Source organism: Melitaea cinxia, chromosome 19 (assembly GCF_905220565.1).
Source record: "Melitaea cinxia chromosome 19, ilMelCinx1.1, whole genome shotgun sequence".
Taxonomy (NCBI): domain Eukaryota; kingdom Metazoa; phylum Arthropoda; class Insecta; order Lepidoptera; family Nymphalidae; genus Melitaea; species Melitaea cinxia.
The window spans coordinates 5657301-5677082 of record NC_059412.1 but is presented as its reverse complement, the minus strand read 5'-3'; the positions used below and the strand labels follow the sequence as shown (position 1 = coordinate 5677082).

At 32.8% G+C, this 19782-nt stretch overlaps 1 non-coding gene across 1 annotated transcript; it reads left to right on the top strand.

The window, feature by feature from the left end:
* Window positions 1-9988: 9988 nt before the first annotated feature.
* Trnal-aag lies at window positions 9989-10070 on the top strand. The gene has a single exon. It is a non-coding gene; the product is annotated as a tRNA-Leu (tRNA).
* Window positions 10071-19782: the final 9712 nt, after the last annotated feature.

Genomic DNA, 19782 nt, shown 5'->3' with positions numbered 1-19782 from the left:
TCCCTCTGTAGGGCACGGAGTTTCCTCCGATTGTCGTCAGTCGGGTAAGAGTCATGAGAGTCTCTTAACTCCTCTGGGAGCTGCCAACGCTCGCCCGGGCGGATAGGCATCTCCCGAGACCAGTCATCGATCTTATTTTTAATGAATGAGGTTAATTTGGACGCGGCCGCTTTAGCTACATCTACCAAATCGATTGTGTCGGGTATACCTTTGAGGTGAGCTGAGTCTAGGGAACTTAGCTCTGATTCGAGCTTTTTCCAGTCTATGACTGTTTTGACGGGTTGGTGGAGATCCGTATCTAGTCCTAGCTGAATTAGGACGGGGCGATGGTTTGAGTCTAGCTCTGATAGTGTCTCGATAGAGCGTAACTGGAGTGTTACGTCCTTGACGATAGCTATGTCGAGCACGTCTGGTGAATCGTTTGTTCCCCTATTTGGATAGCGAGTGGGTGTCTTGGGCGCTTTGCATTGAAAGCAATGACACTGAGCGAACGTGGTTTAAAACTTTAAACATCGAAGGACTCTGGACTCTAGTATCGCTGCCATGCGGTCTAACTGAATACGGACTTCGGCTAGGTAGGCCTTCATACGATAGACCTCTTCTCTAATGGGAGTCGGTTCGACTACGGCGATACAATTTTGTATGAAAATATATATATGCACACCGTTGAACAAAACGTTAGCGCGATTTAATTGCGTACAGCGACATCTATCGTCGAGTTGCGGAATTACATACTTACTAAAATAAAGTATATGATAATTTATTACAGAATTAAACACCGAGCTTCTGGTAAGGGTCGGTGATCGATCGATTCGACAAATCTGTAAACTGTCCGTAATTTACGGTATCCACTTACAACTAGGAACGTAAGCTTGTGTGGCATAAGTCAGTCATTTTTCGTATTAACATGACTTGGTGGAATAGAAAAATCAATATTAACCAGTTGCTATGAGCGGATCTTTTACCCGACCTATGTTTATATATTTCATAGTTAGATTGTATATAATATATATTATTAGTTTTCCGATTAAATGTTAATGGTTGTTTTTGGAAAATTTGATAAATATTTCAGGATTAAGAAGTCAATAAATAAAGTAATTTGGAATTTTATTACCGATATATTTGTTTAGTAAATTTAATTAATAGTAAGAACCTTAATTTTGCATAACATATTAGCTCATATACCAAGGTCTTTGAACTAGTCGGGAATGTTGTTTAACGTTGACAAGCTAATTTCTGTTTGAGCCAGGAATAATCCGTGGAACGGTGGAAACTTAGGTTTCGTTAGAGTATCCAAAACACTCGCAATCGCTCAGAACAATTCTGATTAATGTAAACTAAAGTAGAGAGAGACGCTAAGCTTACTTGTTTTTAATAACAAGTAATTAATGCTTTTGAGAAGAGGGATTACAAAGGACTAAATTGAAATGAAATATAAATAAAATTTATTTAACTATTATTTTTACTACAGTTTTTCTTAAATTTTTAATCGGCAATTGTATAATAAGTTCTAACGGAAAGAAAATGATTAGAGAAATAATGTAGAAAATTGAAAATTCCCGAAAACTTTACAATTATTTAATTTTTTTATTCATATCTTCCATAAAAAATAGGAAAATCACTTTATTATTTTATTTATTTAAATGTTTTGTTACTTAGTGCTAAATATGACGGCAAATAAATAACAAAATTGAAAAAGATATTTGTAAAATATAACGAAAGAAACCGATTCTAATCATCAGTTTCATAAAAAAAGAAATATATCTAAAAAAAGTTATGGAGATCTCTTGAATAGTATCAAAACAATTAGTGTTGCCCAAATTCAGTCTTGGTCTTGCAGTCTTGGTCTTGTTCTTGCGTTTTTGCAAGAACCAAGAACAAGACCGCGTATTTTTAGCAAGACCAAGACCAAGACTGACCGTGCAAGACTTGAGCAAGAACAAGACATAGCCTGCAAGACTCTTGCGTCTTGCAGCTAGGACTTAGCGCTATTTCACTGAGTAGTTAGGTGTAACAGTTCGGTGTATAGGTAGGTACGCTTAGGAATTCTATGAGACGCAAAAAACTGTATCAAAGAATATGAAAAACTGGACCTATGCGCATTACGACTAATACCATAAACATAGCGAATAAAAAAATATCTATTAAAATCAAACTGAGTGCATGCATAGTTATGTTTTAACCATCGGCACTTTGATAATGCGGCATCAAAGGTTTTGTACTTACTTCTCAAAGAAATTTGCCGCTTTTCGGAAGTACATGGTTATGATACACGCGCCGGCGGCTTCTTTTGAAATCTAAAACAATCGTTGCCGCCACGCCGAAATCATAACATTTGACACTATTTGATTGCCGCCATAGGGCGTAGGTATACTCATGCAAAATAATTTCGAATTTTAAGAGTACCTACAGGTGTTCCAAAGAATAAATAAGTTTCAGAGTGCTTAGAATGAAAATGAATACATTATACTGATCACGCAAGTAGTATTATGATTAGGATAAAATGGTAAGGATAGGTAGTAGATGTCATATTAATTCATTCTAGTAAGTATATATTATAATATTGATTACTTATATGGTTTTAAACTAATTACTTAGGTTCTATTATTGTACATTTAGTCATTATATTTCTTAAGTTTTTACAAGAAAAAATAACAAAAAGTGTTCAAATATCACCCGTTTAATAAATATTGTAGCCACTTTTAAATATACTTGAAACGTGTAAAAAATTTTTACAAAACTAATAAAATAATATAAAAAGCGTAGGTACTTACCTACTAATAAAATAAAAAGCCTGCGATAAGAGTTTTGTATTACTTATCAGCCCGAATATCTCTGAGAGAGATGATGAGAGTAAGTATTTACTAGCTGTGCCCGCGACTTCGTCCACGAGGAATAGTAACTTTGGAGGTATAGTGACGTTCAGGACTTATTTATTTATTTTAAAACTTCTGTCATCAAACATACAAACGAACTCTTCAGCTTTATAAATTTAGTATAGATGTACGCCAAAACATTCACTTATATGTCAAGAATAGTGATTGGCACTAATTCTTTACATATATTTTATTCACGCGTCGCGTCTGTACAAGTAGGTAATATTTAGTGTGTGTTTGTACGCCGCACGCGGCATTGTTTGATTTGCGGAGGCATCCTTTTCATAGAGCCGGCACGTGGCGAGGCGGCGCGGTAGAAAGCAAGGAAACGTACTATAAATAAAGGAATTATTTTAATTCCAGTCATTTCCAATTGAGCTGTGCTTCGAGTCTAACTTAATAATTGTTTTTACTAATTCTCGTTGTTTTCTAAAAACGTATCACGTGTACAATTTAATATGAGTGACGAAGATTCAAATTATTCTAGTCCGAGTAACGAGAGTTTGAGTCACAGATCTAAAAGACCCAAAAGCAAATTTGAGGAGTTTTTCAAAATAATTCATGCATCCCAAACTGCCTTCTGTAAATTGTGCCAACATAAAAAGATTGAAATAAAAATGAAAAACAGAAACACTTCAGGCTTAAGGAAACATCTAATATCTTTCCACAAAAAGGAATCAGAAATATTTCTTCCTGTTAAACCAAAATTAAGTGGAGATATCACAAGCTTTTTAGTAACCGCTGGAAGAAGTGGACAGGTAAGAATATTTTTTTAACAGTTAAAAGAATTTTAACTCTGCGTAGCTATTCATGCGATACTTTCAAAAACGCCATTAACTTACGTAAGTATTTTTGAGTTAGTGGTGTTTTCATCTAGGGGTGCGACATATTAAGTATGTAATTATCGTCTTAAATAATGTAAATTGTGTAAGCTTGTAAATCATAAATGTTTATTAAGAAACAGTTACTTCCATGGAAAACGACATATAGGTCAGTTGATTTTTCGAATTTCTTATCAAATCTTCAGTTATTTATTAATCTGCTTGATCTTTACTATGGCTATGTTAATTCAAGCTCACAATGTTCCAATTCTAATACGTTTTTCTAAGATTTAAAGTAAACTTTAAATAAATAGTAATAGACTAATAGGTAATTGCAAGACTTGCAAGACTCTTGCTGCAAGACCAAGACCAAGACCAAGACTGGGAGCGCAAGACCAAGACCAAGACTGGCTAAGTCTCGTCTTGTTCTTGCATTTGGGCAACACTAAAAACAATGGACCTATATATATTCTCGCAATGTAATATAAATATTTTAAGTCAATTAAAATCTCATTGAAGTTTCCAATTCGTAATAAGAAATGTATACAGTTTCCCTATAAACATATCTCTTTGATCGAAAGAAAAATATAGGTACTTTGCATACATCAATGAAAATATTTTTCAATCGCGGTATCGGTAAAACAGTTAATTTTAATATATATTATGCTACAAGTTAGCTTAAAGATTTATTTTAAAATAAAAGTCAACCATCATCGTCATTTCTGAAAATATTTCCGAAGTTTCTGACTTAATAATAATAAATTATTTACTGAACAAGGACACTTACAAACAACAGGACTAATGATTGAAGCCTCCTTTTAAGTATGTTATTGCATGTGCTAGGAGACTACGCTCTCACAATGATATAACACAATAATAAAATGACACTAGAAAACCTAATACAACATCAAAATTACTTACATAAAATTTCATAAATTATATAAATTACATTTTAACTTCCGCTATCACCTCAAAAGGTATTAAAGTTCATTAAACTACTACGGATGTACTAAGTATCTTCACTTCAAACACATTTAAACCAAAATAAGAATCAGAGAAGATCAGACATATAAGAACATGTCGAGACATCATAAATCTTGTAAATGGATAGTGTATTGTGTCTGAAATTTATTGCTTCTATTAAATATGAATACCTTTGTATTACTACTATAATCTTTTCATATCATCACCAAGTTCTGTCTGCGGTTTTGCTTTCATTGATTTCGGTCCTTTTCATCAATCACTGTCAGCGCGTTCACAGATATTTGTCCTCATACATATAAAACGAATCTTTTTTTTTTTTAGTTTTACCTCAATAAAATCATTGATTTATTCAGCTTGTAACACTCCACTGCTAGAAATAGATCCCCTCTTCATCTACGAGAGAATATATAATAAGAATCGGAGTCCAATCCACCACGCTGCGCTACTGTGGGTTGACGGATCATATTTAATTAAATATATCTGGTCAAGTAGGCAGCCCTTTATTGGACAAATTAACATTACATCAAACAATACTTTTCAATTCCACGTTTGGCAAATTAGGAAGAAAGAGTACTAACTAAAGTGCTTAGTATACTATTGAATAGAAAATAATAGGCTTAATTTTGAATTATATGTATTTATAATAATATGGAAGTATTTTAAAATTCCACTTGTATTTTTTTGATATCGTTTTCCTGAGGTCTTAACACCAACAATACGACTCAAAGGTGAGTGTGCAAATAGATTTTTTAAATAGGCTTGCTAGTCGAATGTCTCTTATAAGCCGGAGCCTTATGTAATCCTTTATCAAAATTTGTATTTCAGCCTCTGGACTTACAACTGCGGTAACATCTAAAAGGTACCAAAATACTAGAGTACCATAGATCTTATGTCATAGTATGTAGGGAATCTTTCACTTTGAAATCATCATCTTCCTGCCCTTATTCCACTTATGTAGGGTTGGCACAACATGTTTTCCTCTTCCAGTCCTCTCTTATATTCGTCACTTCAGCGTTTCCTGCTTTCTCTCTCATATACTCATTCAAACAATCCATCCATCGCTTTTTTGGTCTTCCGATCTCTCTTCATCCTTCGACATTCATCCCTAACATTCTTTTACCAATATAGCTTTCATCCCTCCTCATTACATGCCCATACCACGCTAAATAATCTTTCACTTCGAAATAATAATAAAAAAATCAAAAATTTCTTTATTGAAGTAGGTAAGTAAAAGTAATTTTGAATTGTCATTTTACTACTTAAATTCAAATTTGTTTTTAATAAATTAGCTAAAATTAAAGTGACGCTACCACTGATTTACTAATGATGGAGGAATGAAATTCATCACAAAAGAATCCTTAAAAAACTTCACTGTTACACGGTAAAAAACTGTCGTTTAAACATTTTTGAATATCATATCAAAAATTGACCGCTCCAGCGGGATTCGAACCCGCGTCTTCGACATACCGTGTCGACGCTCTAGCCAATTAAGCTATGGAACGATATACCCGCTAGAGCGAAACTTTTGATATGATGATTTTTACTTTCGGTTTAAGCGAACCGTGGCGCCGTCTATAGTGAGTTCTTTACAGAGACTCGTAACTATTCAAAGTTTCATATTACAATGAAAATCTTTGACAGGAGACGACACCATGCTATTTTTAATATGTACGATTTTTTTATTTTTGTGTTACCCACAATTAGGAATTCTAAACATTTTTGAATATCATATCAAAAATTGACCGCTCCAGCGGGATTCGAACCCGCGTCTTCGACATACCGTGTCGACGCTAAAAACTGTCGTTTGTTATAAATCTTTTCATATCTTACATAAATAAAAAGAATAAGCCCCCAGCCACACGCACCTTTGTCATTAATATTGCTAAGTATTGTAGGTAAAATCGGAGGAATATTGGCAATACTGAGATCATTAAATGGTTACTTCATTACGTTTTTCTATGAAAAAGTCTCCAAATACGTAATAAACTTCCGCTTTACGTCCTTAGTACTCAAGATCATTTTAAACACAGCTACAAATCTGTAACACTTTTTAAAAAACTTTTTAAAAAAATGCAGATATTTTGCAAAAAAGGGATACAACCAAATTTCATCCCCTTTCCAAAATGTAAGCTTGTGTGTGTAGTGAGTAGATAAAATTTTTATAAAACGTATTTATAATGTGATCAATCGTGTATATTGTTGTATATCATTGTTATATATATTTTTCATACAATTTTTATCTGTTTATATCTGGGCTATCTGGATCCAGATAGATCTTTCAGGAAATCCAAATAACCCAGAAAATTTTGGAATACTTGTTTCAAACACACAATAGCTTATAATAAACTTTCTATACAATCATCGTTTTTTATTTGGAACTTTCAGCAGGGTAAAATTCAAAAATGTCGATCGGTCTGCTTAGTGAGATCGACGTGGACACTGGAAATTGGGAACTTTAATGTGAGCGCTTAGAAATGTATTTTAAGGCGAACACTATTAAGGACGAATTGAAATTGCCAATAATAATCTCATCAGTGGGTGATGTCGCGTATGAATGATATTAGTTAATCTTGCGATTTCCCGGAAACCTGCCGAGTTAACATTTCAGGTAGCCGTTACTTTGTTAAAAGATCATTTAAACCCAAAATCGTCAATGCTTGGAGAACGGTATATTTTTTGTGCTCCGATAATGGTACTCCTAAGTTATATGGTCCTAAATCAAAAACCAATATTTTTACGAAAACAAGTATCTGTTTCAAGCGGAAATTGATATGCATATTAACTCAAATACCTACTTAATTTAAATAAAGAGATATCATACCACGAGATAAAGGTAAGCAAAGTCAGGAAAATGCGTATACTATAAGATACAAATATACTTTATTGTACACTAAGTGACGTAAATTTTAAAATCGAAAAGGAACACGTAAAAATAACGTATAAATGCAGCAAGTCAAAGAAGTGCGTGCATTTCCTGACTTCAATAAATGCACAATAACAGATCAACTTTACTGAAAATGAATATGGATATTTTTCATTTTTAAGAATTATATTATAAATACATTTTATATAATTTACACTTCTAGACTAAGGTTGATAAAAATCTAATCAGTGACAACGTTATACATCTATTTTAGGCATTGAAGCTTGAAAAAACAAGGTACGTGAAGGTATCAGGCCAAAAACGTAAAATAAGTCTTATACAATATGCAATAAAATCTAAAATACAGTATACTTACTTAGATGCGATATACATTATTTTATCATTCAATGAGGCACAATGAAGCATTAAAAATGAAAAATATATTTATTACAGCTTATAGCATAGAAAGTAACGTATATTCATTAATGTTTACTAATAATTTATTTTAATAAGTAAGTACTTTAATTTATAATATTTAAATACAATTTAATTTTAAATACGATTTAAATACAATTCAAAATTAGATTATGCTTCGAAATACACCATCTTGATTTAAAACTAGATTTATATTTGAATTTAAATCCGAACTCAAAATAATTAATGTTGTGTAATTTTAAATTAAATTAAATTTAAAATTCTTAAATGTTGTCGAAGGTCAAAAAAAATAACAGAAGCATATTTCAGATAAAACTACGTTCAATTATCATTCACGTATGGACAAGAAACGCAGAGTAAAGGTTCAATTCTTCTTTCATTCTCTGATTCTAAATTAAAGCAAACCCTAAAGTATTGTTTCGTCTATACAAAAACTTCAAACGATTAACATAATAATTGTGATCATTTTTTTATACTCGTATAAAATATTGGATTTCAAAGGTTATTTCATTTTACATTATATCATCATTCATTATCATTTCAGCCTGTTGCAGTCCACTGGTGCCGCATATGACTCAACAAGTTCGTGCCAAAAATGGCGTGAACTCATGTGTGTTACCCATAGTCACCATGCTGGGCAGGCGGGTTGGTGACCGCAGGGCTGGCTTTGTCGCACCGTAGACGCTGCTGCCCGTCTTCGGACTGTGTATTTCAAAGCCAAGAGTTGGATTGGTATCCCGCCATCGGTCGGCTTTATAAGTTCCAAGGTGGTAGTGAAGGGGGTGGTGGCTACATTATTTAATGCTGTAGCCACACAGCTACATTATATATTATGATGGTATACAAGTTATGACTTTAGAAATATAATTACCAAAACGAGATTTACATCTTATCTCAATTTCCAAATTACGAGGATCACTGTTTCGTTTAATGTACCTTAATTTTATATCAATACAATTTTATAAACATCCAATTTCCAAATATGCCATCAAAAGCTTCAATGACAAAATATTAAAAATAAGTATACAAAAATATAAAACCTGTAAAAAACCAAAACATTCCTGATTTTACGATATTAGATTCCAGTTCAATTTGTCTTTAGATAAGAAGTGGCCGGTGTAATCTGACCTGAACGATCAATCTCAACCGTGACATTTACGTCTTACGTGACATTGTGGCATTAAAGAAATACGTTGAAAGAATTCTTCATTATTTAATTACAATTTTCGATTGAACATCGAACGTTGTATTTTTTTTTCAATTGCCTAAAAGTCCAATACGCACTATTCATATAATAACAATTGTTAAAATTCTATAATATAATATTGTATTTGATACATTGGTATATAATGCCTATAATTGTGTTTGCAGGCAAACGAAGAAAAATCGACTTCAGTTATATAAATACGCATTATCAAAGATTACACTAAAGGTTGTAATCAGACCACGATGAAATTAGAATGTGACAACATGATAAACATTGGATTTCGATTAAATCAAAAATTATCAAAATCGGTACACCCAGTAAAAGTTATGCGGATTTTTGAGTTTCCCTCGATTTCTCTGGGATCCCATCATCAGATCCTGGTATAATGGTACCAAACTAGGGATATCTTCTTTCCAACAAAAAAAGAATTACCAAAATCAATTCATAAACGATGAAGTTATCCCCGAACATACTTAAAATATATATATATATATATATATACGGTCGAATTTAGTAACCGCCGCCTTTTTTTGAAGTTGGTTAAAAAAATAAAGTCAACAAATATTTTCAAAAGAATATTTATTTCTATAGATTTACGAGTAACCTACATTTGGCAGAAAAATATTGTCAGTTTGGTTGAAATTAATGACATTTTTTGGAACATACATTTTGGAAATATACTTTTTTATCGTTGGAAAATACATATCTATAAAGCTGAAACATATAGACACATTTCGCTATATTATATGTGTAATACACTAAATATGATAACAAATGATCATTTGCAGCACCATTAGCAAGTGGTAGCGTGGCCGAGCGGTCTAAGGCGCTGGTTTAAGGCACCAGTCTCTTCGGAGGCGTGGGTTCGAATCCCACCGCTGCCAATTTCTTTTTAGTTTTTTTTTGTACTTTCAAACTTTGGCTTCTTTTGAATACAAGCAAATAATTTTTGTTTCATAACTATTCGTTTAATACTTAGGTTTAATATGTCAAGAATTTAAAAAAAATATTGAAAACCGTATTTGTAATGAGCTCGGTAACAAATCCTAAATAAATTTTCATTTATTCTCAATATAATTCCTGATTTTGTATTCCTTTGCTATAAATGTTATGTTAAATATAATTGTAAAAATATATTAGTTTAAATGACATACTGTAAAAAATACACGTTGTCTTCAACAAAAATATTCACTATAGAAACCTATAGAAAAAAACCTCAAAAGTAACAAAAATTGTATTTGACCTTGATAATAAAATAAGAACATGAAAATATCTACCCATACCAAAATTCAGATCAATTGTACTAGAATTTGCAGAAGTTTGCCCAAAAAGAAACGCTAATAAGTAGGTACCTAATACGCTCTAACAAAGGAAGATTATTTTCTAGCTAATTGGTCTCAGCGATTGGATCGTAACATAATAATTTAATTGCCATTAAATTGTACCACGTGAGAGTATTACGAGCAAGCCAGACAAGCCACACAACTATGGAATTGGTTTATACACAGAGTATCTAGCTGCAGAGATATTTCCTATTGTATAATTATTTAAATAATTATTTTAATTTTTTAACTATAATTATATACAAGGTGGTCGTGACAATACGACAATAATTAATACTGAGTATAGCTAGTAACATTCTCAATTAGCCTGCAAAAATTAAATTAACTAATATCTCATAGTTTAGTCACAAAACACTTCTTTTTTTAAACGGTTTTATTTAGCTCACCCCGTTTGTTTTATTTTTTATTTATTATTTATTCTTGGGTCAAATTTAGTAATTCAAATTTCACCCTCTTCCTGTCAACCGATTAATCTGAAATTTTGTATACACTTTGGATTTTGGTGACAATACAATTATGTTTATTCATTATCATTATAAATTCAAGATGGCCGCCGTTACAAAATGGCGGATAATTTATGTTTTATTAATCCCATCAATATGGGTATCAAATGAAAGGGCTCAACAAGCAGAATACAATATACTATAAAAAATTGAAATCCAAGATGGCGGCCGCTACAAAATGGCGGATAACGTAGGTTTTATCAATCCCATCAATATGGGTATCAAATGAAAGGGCTCAACAAGCAGAATACAATATACTATAAAAAATTGAAATACAAGATGGCGGCCGCTACAAAATGGCTGCTAACGTAGGTTTTATCGATCCCATCAATATGGGTATCAAATGAAAGTGCTCAACCAGTATAATCAATGTACTATATAAAATTAAAATCCAAGATGGCGGCCTCTACAAAATGGCGGATAACTTAGGTTTTATCAATCCCATCAACATGGGTATCAAATGAAAGGTCTCAACAAGTAGAATACAATTTACTATGCAAAATTGAAATCTAAGCTGGCCACCGCTACCAAATGTCTGATAACAATTTTTTATCAATCCCACCAATATGGGTATCAAATAAAAGGGCTTGACAAGAAGAATACAGTGCACTATACAACCTCAATATTTAAGATGGGCCTTGCAATAATGAAGCACTAAATGAATTAAACAGAATGCGAAATAAAAACTAAAAACTAGAAAATAAAAATAGGTAAACAAACTTTTTAAGTTAAACGGTTTTATGTTAAACATTGCAATGTTTAAGATAAATGTACTAAAAACCAAAAAATAATAAAATAGATACAGTCGTGGGAATTATAAACATATGCATAGACTAGACTAAAATAAAACCGTGGGGCACGTCAATTGTCTACAAATTATCGACTTAATGTGCGATAGAAGAATCGTTTAATTCGTCGTTAAAATAGGCAGTTGGCCCGCAGACGGTGATGAAATTACTTACTATTTTCTTGCTCATGGAAATTCCAATAGTTATACACTCCATGTAAATAAAAGAGATGTTTCAACTAGTTTATCGTTGGACATTCACACTGCTGGCTGGCGAGGAATCGTTTCACTGCTCGTAGTTTGTCTTTAATCGACAAAACATATGATAAAAGTACTACTCGCTCACCACTATGAAACCCTAAAACTCGCTTATAATCGAGCTTGCTAGCTTGTTTCCACATTCTAGCCCTACTTATCACACGACCATCGTTGTCGGTTTAACAACTGTCTAATTATAGTGTAACATTACAAAACAAACATTTTAATCAACGATTGTAGACAATTGACGTGCCCCACGGTTTTATTTTAGTCTAGTCTATGCATATGTTTATAATTCCCACGACTGTATCTATTTTATTATTTTTTGGTTTTTAGTACATTTATCTTAAACATTGCAATGTTTAACATAAAACCGTTTAACTTAAAAAGTTTTTTTACCTATTTTTATTATAACTAAAACATCACCCCATATCTGTTATTAAGCTGTCATCATGGCCGACACAAGTTACGTATTTAAAACAATTTAAATAAAAGTTGTAAATAATGTAATTTCACTAATCGTGCTACAATTTAACGCAAAATAAACCTTATACCGTTGTTCATAAGACACTAGAATTAATATGTGGAGAGGTAATAATTGATTTGCGCTTTCTTTCTGAAATATTTCGACCGATTTCTTTCGTATTTCGCACATCGTAATTCGTAATCGTAAGTAGGTCAGTGTGTCGCCGACTGCCGTTAGCCTGTGACGTGTTAAGCTATTTGATACCTCAGCGCTCGCGCAACATTCGATCTAGTGACGCCATTGTTTATAAGTACTCAAGTATATTTTTTTTGTTACTGTGAGATATTAGACGCTTGAATTAAGTGAAGTGAGATTAAGTGAAGACACATTATTTAGGATATTTATTAGGTAAACTGTGCGAAATTAGACGCTTATTTTGTGTGCAAATAGTAATATTTTTAATAAAAATGCCTCGCTATAATTATACGGCTTCAGAGTACACCGATATGATATTAATTTATGGAGAATGTGACACAAACGCTGCTTTAGCGATTCGTACATATCAAGAGAGGTATGGGCATACCCGTGTTTGTCCAACAAATGGTCGAACTATTGTCAAAGCTATCCAGAGGCTTCGGGAGAATCAACCCTTAATCCCACACTCAGATTGTGCTCCTCCGCAAGTCAGAGTGAACTTGGATGAACGGATTCTAAATCATTTTACTTTAAATCCAACTACGAGCTTACGTAGAGTAGCTCGCCATTTTCGTGTGCCCCACTCAAGTGTGCACAAAATTTTGAAACTCGACAAACGTAAGCCTTTTAAATACAAAAAAGTACAGGCATTGTTAACAAGAGATATGTCTACCAGAGAAGAATTCTGTAACTCAATGTTACGAAAAAATGAAAAAATCCCCGACTTCCTCTTCAACGTAATGTGGACGGATGAAAGTACTTTTACCAAGAACGGTTTATGGAACCGTCACAACTTAAGGCACTGGAGCACTGAAAATCCGCAACTGACAAGAGACAGCTCGCATCAGTACAGATTTGCCATCAATGTGTGGGCTGGTATACACAGAAATACAATAATTGGGCCCATTTTTATTGATGGTAATTTAAATGCGGAGAATTTTTTATTATTACTCAATGAAACAGTTTCAGAGTACATGGAAGAGCTTTCTCTCGATGTATATCGACAGACGTGGTACCAATTGGATGGTGCACCTGCACACTCGGTGACTTCTGCGAGAGCACGTTTAACCGAGATGTTTGGAGAGCGATGGATCGGCCGTTATGGCCCCACGAGGTGGCCACCGAGGTCACCAGACCTCACACCACTCGATTTTTTTTTATGGGGTTACGTTAAAAATGATGTTTACGCCACGGATGTAACTGATGTGGACGACTTAAAAAATCGTATAATACGATCTTTTGATAAATTAAAAAGTATGGCAGTTAATGGTGACCTGTTATCAAAAGTGAGAAATAATATTTTACGTAGATACATTTCGTGTGTTCGAGTTCATGGTGGACATATTGAGAATTTTAAAATTTAATATCTTTTAATGTATTTTGTATGTGTTAATTATTCTGACAATCAAAAACAAATAATTGAATAATAATAGTGTCAAAGTATTGCGATGTATTGTGTTACAGCGGCGAGAGGCTACCTGCCCGCCCGCCTTTAGTCAGAGGTCAGTGAATCTAAATTACAAATGGCGTACTATGTATTTTATTAATTTGCGATATTAAGTTTGTTCGAAAATTTCATTTTTTCAAAAACGGTTCAAAATATTTTCTGATAGTTTTATGATATTTCTATATACCAATACGACCTGTGTTTTCATTTATTGTCGTATGGTCGTGTACACCTTGTATAAGTAAGTATAATATACTCGACTTCTTTATAAATACTTTGCCATAATTGCAATAGATTAATGTAAGAAAAAACTAAAAGTATCAAAATTATGATTCAAACTATGATGGGATTTTTATAGTCTTCTAGTTCTCGGAATTCAGAAGAAACATATCTAAATATTAATTACTAGCTGCCGCGACGTCGTCTGCGTGAACGCTATACAGCACCAAAAATACCTATGATTATACCTTTAAAAATAACCCGTTTCTTCTTTACAATTCATATCTACAGAAAAATCTCATAGATGGCGCTGCTTTAAAATGGTCTTGTCTACTTATATTTATTTAATTATGTTTATCGGCTTAGTTGCTTATATTGCGTGATTTTTATAGTGTGAAGCTAGCTTATATAGCATGGTTATTAACATAATAACAACAACATTCAAATATGTGTCGTTAGATTACACGTTGTTACAGAATGCGTTGAGGAAATAAAGGTTCACTGCTCGTTCCCCCCTCCCGGTAGTTGATAGCATGATAATATGTAGCCTATATGTTGACCCGATTTCTTAATAATATTCGTGCCAAATTTGAAGTAAATTCATGCGATACTTTTTGAATTTATCCCGGACATACATATAGACAAACAGACAAAAATTCTAAAAACTATGTTTTTGGCTTCGGTATCGATTAAAGATCACACCCCAAGTATTCTTTTAAAAAAATATTCAATGTACAGTTTTGACTTTCCTACCATTTTATTATATGTATAGATAGTTGTACATTCTTCGTGGAAATTAGAATAAGTTCTGTATGTTTCTATGTATTTTATTTATTTATTTACAGAAAAAAATATTTACAATGCCGCAAAAACAATTAGAAGTTTAACAGTGCACTGTGTTTCTAAAGACATAATACTAAAATACAAATGATATTATAAACTAATATAAAAATATGTCAGTAAGCTGCACAAATAATATGGAGCTAGCTATAGGTAGTCCTTTCTCACCTGCCACACAAAATAATTTATACGCATTATTACGATATGCATAGATATTTAAGTAAAAGATGGGAATTAAAATCTTGAAAATTATCAAAAAATTGGAAAAAAGTAAATAAGTTGAAATTCCAACTATTACAATGTCTTTTATTGAACAAATATACTCAAATACACTTATCTATAAGTACCTAGATAATAAAAAATCAAAATTATACATTTCGAATAAATAATAATATTCTCTGTGCCCCTAACTAATCTATTCCAGTCCCTCTTTTCACCACCTACGCAGTACGCTATCACGACTCATTTGGCATCTGAAATAGGTCCAAATATTTACAAACAAATTTTACACCCTAACTACACCTTATTCCCTTTGATTAAAATCGAATATTCCATAATCGAAGTGATCAGAAAACATTGTCTGGACACGTGAACACTAGCATGTTTATTTGTTTTTAATTTTTACACCTCTATTCCTCATAGAAATAAAGTTCAAAATAGTTTGGCAAAGATGTGAAGTTACGTTGCTCTGTAGCTATTTCGCTCACTTCGCTATTGAATGCTGATGACATTATCAGTCAATGTCAATTTCATTGGCGCGCGTGACTGTCACGTGGTTCTGATGTTGCTCAACTATTGAAAATGAATCGTTTCGAATTTGAAATCATTTTCGAATTTAGAACGACAACAATGTTCGTTTTGTTTTTATAAATTGACTCAACTATTTTAAGCGTGTACACGTGTTCGAAATAATTTTATTTGAGATAGGGCACAGCAGAGCCTTGCTCAAAATTGGGAGCAGCTCAGAGCTTGGAAGATATCTAAACCTTACAGCAGATCACAACTAAATAATATTGCTTTTGAGTGTTGTTCCTGTAGTTGATGAGGTAGTAAAAGGTTCGGAAGAGGGTAAGCTTAGATCAGCAACGCGCTTATAATGATCCCGATGCAGACGTGTATAGGTTACGGTAAAGGCTTGCCATCAGGCGAACGATTTTTTTTTTGGTCACCATATATATAATATATGTATTTGTATAGAAGGTAGATAGTAAAGAAGTTAACAAAAAAAAGCACAAACAATTAAAAAGATTTTTAAAAACTAAAAAAATATAAAAGTTCTGACAACACAATATTCAACTTACGGCTGTTAACAAAAGTTATATTGATTTCCTGTGGGCTCATGTTGAAATTACTTTCAGCTATTTCCGAATTTTTTTTTTGCTTTCCGGACAACTTTTTTAATAAGCTTTTTCATGAGCACTTTAAGGTTGTCTCACACCGGGCGTATCTAGTACATGAACGAGAATTGAAAACTTGGGTAAAGTGAGTAAATACTTATTAAGAGTTGAAACTGATTCTGTAAAGCAAATTCATCAGTACGTAAGTAAATACTTATAGCGTAGTAACTGTTTACTGACCCTGTTGAGAAAACACATTAATTAAATTTTTACTGAAACTCATTCAACATTACTTATTGGTGATAAACACTTTTAAATAGATGGTCTTCTTTGTAAATCCTTATTCGAGAATCGATTACAGACACACTTAAACACTGTAAATGTATATAAAAGAACTTGACAGTATTTTGTCTGCAGAAAGCAGCAGCATGTTTAGATACACAAAAATTTAGTTATTAAATTACTGACTTAATAAAATAGCTAAACTGATTTTAATAGGATTTTTACTGGAAAATACTTACTTTAACATTGTGTGTTATAATAGATGTTTTACAAAACTTTGATTTGCTACCTTTCAGCCCGTAGCCCGTATCCCACTGCTGGACATATGCCTCGTTTTCTATACACGAGAAGGATCGGAACTTAACCCAACATGTTACTCCACTGCTGGCAGCTGAAATGTGAGTATCAATTACTACAAGGTATCTATAATATAGGGACCAACGGCTTAACGTTTTCTCCGAATTTCGAATACAATCCGATTCAATAGTATACTATATTGTAACGGTCTTATTCATAAAAAGTTATGGAACACCTAAAGTGTTCTATAAGCTCGCTATAAGAACATTGGCAAAAAATTGTATTCATAACAGCATTATAACACTAAACAGTTCTATAAACCTATCACAAAGTTAAAGAGGGCAGGACCCTACTATAACAGTCCTATAACATGCAAGATGGCCGAACTCACAACAGCTGATTAATAAGAAACTGGCGTTAACACACAAATTGTTTGTCAATGTTATTTTATAAAGTTGTTTGTTGTAATAAATAAATATCTTTAAAAATTGCATTATTAAAAATGCAAGCTTTACACAGCTTAGATGTCATTGAAACTATTGAACTTGAAAATAGCACGCGTCGAAGAAAAGTGTACAAAAGCAGGAGTGATCCGTTTTCTTTGAACGACGAAGACTTTCGGAAGCGTTATCGCTTTAAGAAATCTACTGCGACTTATATACCTAATTAACTTAGTACGTGATGATCTCAACTTAGATAGAAGAGGTTCTGGTACATCACCTGAAACCCAAGTTTTAACGGCAATAAGATGTTGGGGTCGTCGAGAGGTAGGTTTTTACAATCTGAACAATATATTATGTTACAAAATCATAAACGAAATTATTGTAGGTACGACATGAATCCTTGTGTAAATCCTATATTGCCATTACAGGTTCAAGAAGACGCTGGAGACCACCATGGATTGTCGCAAGCAACCACCAGTCGGATTTGTACCCGAGTTGCACGTGCACTTGCACGACACTCAGCTTCAAGACAAATTGCACGACGACCGTTGGTTTGAAACCACTTGACATTCCGTAAATAAAATATACCAAAATATGCTTTTAAGCCGTAATATTGACTATGATCAGACGTATTTGGTCAATCGATACATGATCGATACACATTATCTGTGGTCGATTCAGTAAGTTCGTCAAGTTTTTTTTGCGAACTTCACAGTAATAGCAACATTTTTGTTTATAGACGCTTATTAGTTAAAGACGGTTTATATAACTGTTATGAATAGACAATTTTATCGAACGTTTTATAAGCTTATCGAGCATTTTAACTAATGAACGTTATAATCGTTCTATAAGCTTTTTTTATGAATAAGACCGTAAGTTTTTTATCAATTACTAGAAAGCGTTATACTTGTATTTTTTTATTATATAAAACTCATGTTTTCATAGGAGACAATATTTAAAAAAATAAGCAAACTAGAGAAAAAAGACAAAAGAAAGAGTGTGTGTGCCGGGTCTGCGGTGCCTAAACACCGACGTAGCGGATTCGATTCCCGCTCGGCGTGGATATTTGTGTTTATACAAATACCAATTTTCGGTCTGGTTGCTAGTCCTTGTGGGTCTTCCCACCGTGCCTAGGAGAGAACGTTAAGCTGTCGGTCCCGGTTGTGATCATGTACACCTGATAGCGACCGTTACTCGTAGTAGGGAATATATCCACCCACCCGCATTGGATCAGCGTGGTGGAACCTTCTTCTACATGGGGAAAGAGGCCTATGCCCAGCATAGATAGTAGAGAAGGTTATTCAAATAAAATAAAGTTTTTTTTTTTTATTTAATTTCTTAACAGTAAATCTAACGGTGGTCGCAGGCTTGATAGAGAGAGATATGTAAAAATTGTTGCTTTTTTTTAGTGTGCTAACTTTCGTATAATGTACTGATTCGTTTTAATGTTCTTTATTGTTAGGAAATCCAAAAACCTATAGGCTATAAATCATCACAATTTAACTTCTAGAAGCAAAGCACTTAACAAAGTTGATAAAAGCGCAGAATCATCTATTTATTATATTTCTGTTTTTTTTTTTGCAAAGACATTATTAGTTTATAAATAAAAAAAAAAAAAAAAAAAACTTAAATTTGGATTATTTAGTTTGTTTTAAACATGACTAACATCGGTATTATAGAATAATAATATCCCTTTGAAATAGTCGCTCGCTAGAATTACTTAGTTTAAGAGTTAAACTTTACACTGCCAAAGTTCCGCAATAATATGGAATGGGTTGATGTGAAACAGAGACTCGGTTTCCCAGACTGTATGGAGTCATTTATTTTATTCGACCGTTACGTGCACCATTTGTCCGGATTTTTCTGGATATTTCCAGATCTGTTCAAATTTAACGGATTTCTTTGACATCCGTGCGAGTTCATTCATCGTATTTAATGAGCATTTACAACTACTTACTCAAAAATGATTTTATTACTCAAAAAGTTGTTATCAAATCTCGATGAAATTAAAATGTAACCACATAATAAACATCTTTTGATTAAATTAAAAATCATTAAAATCGGTACACCCAATAAAAGGCTATGCGGTGTAATACAACGTAGGTCGACGAAAAATAGTCAAAAACGTATTATTAGATATAACTTGTTATATCTAATAATTAACTTATATATATATATA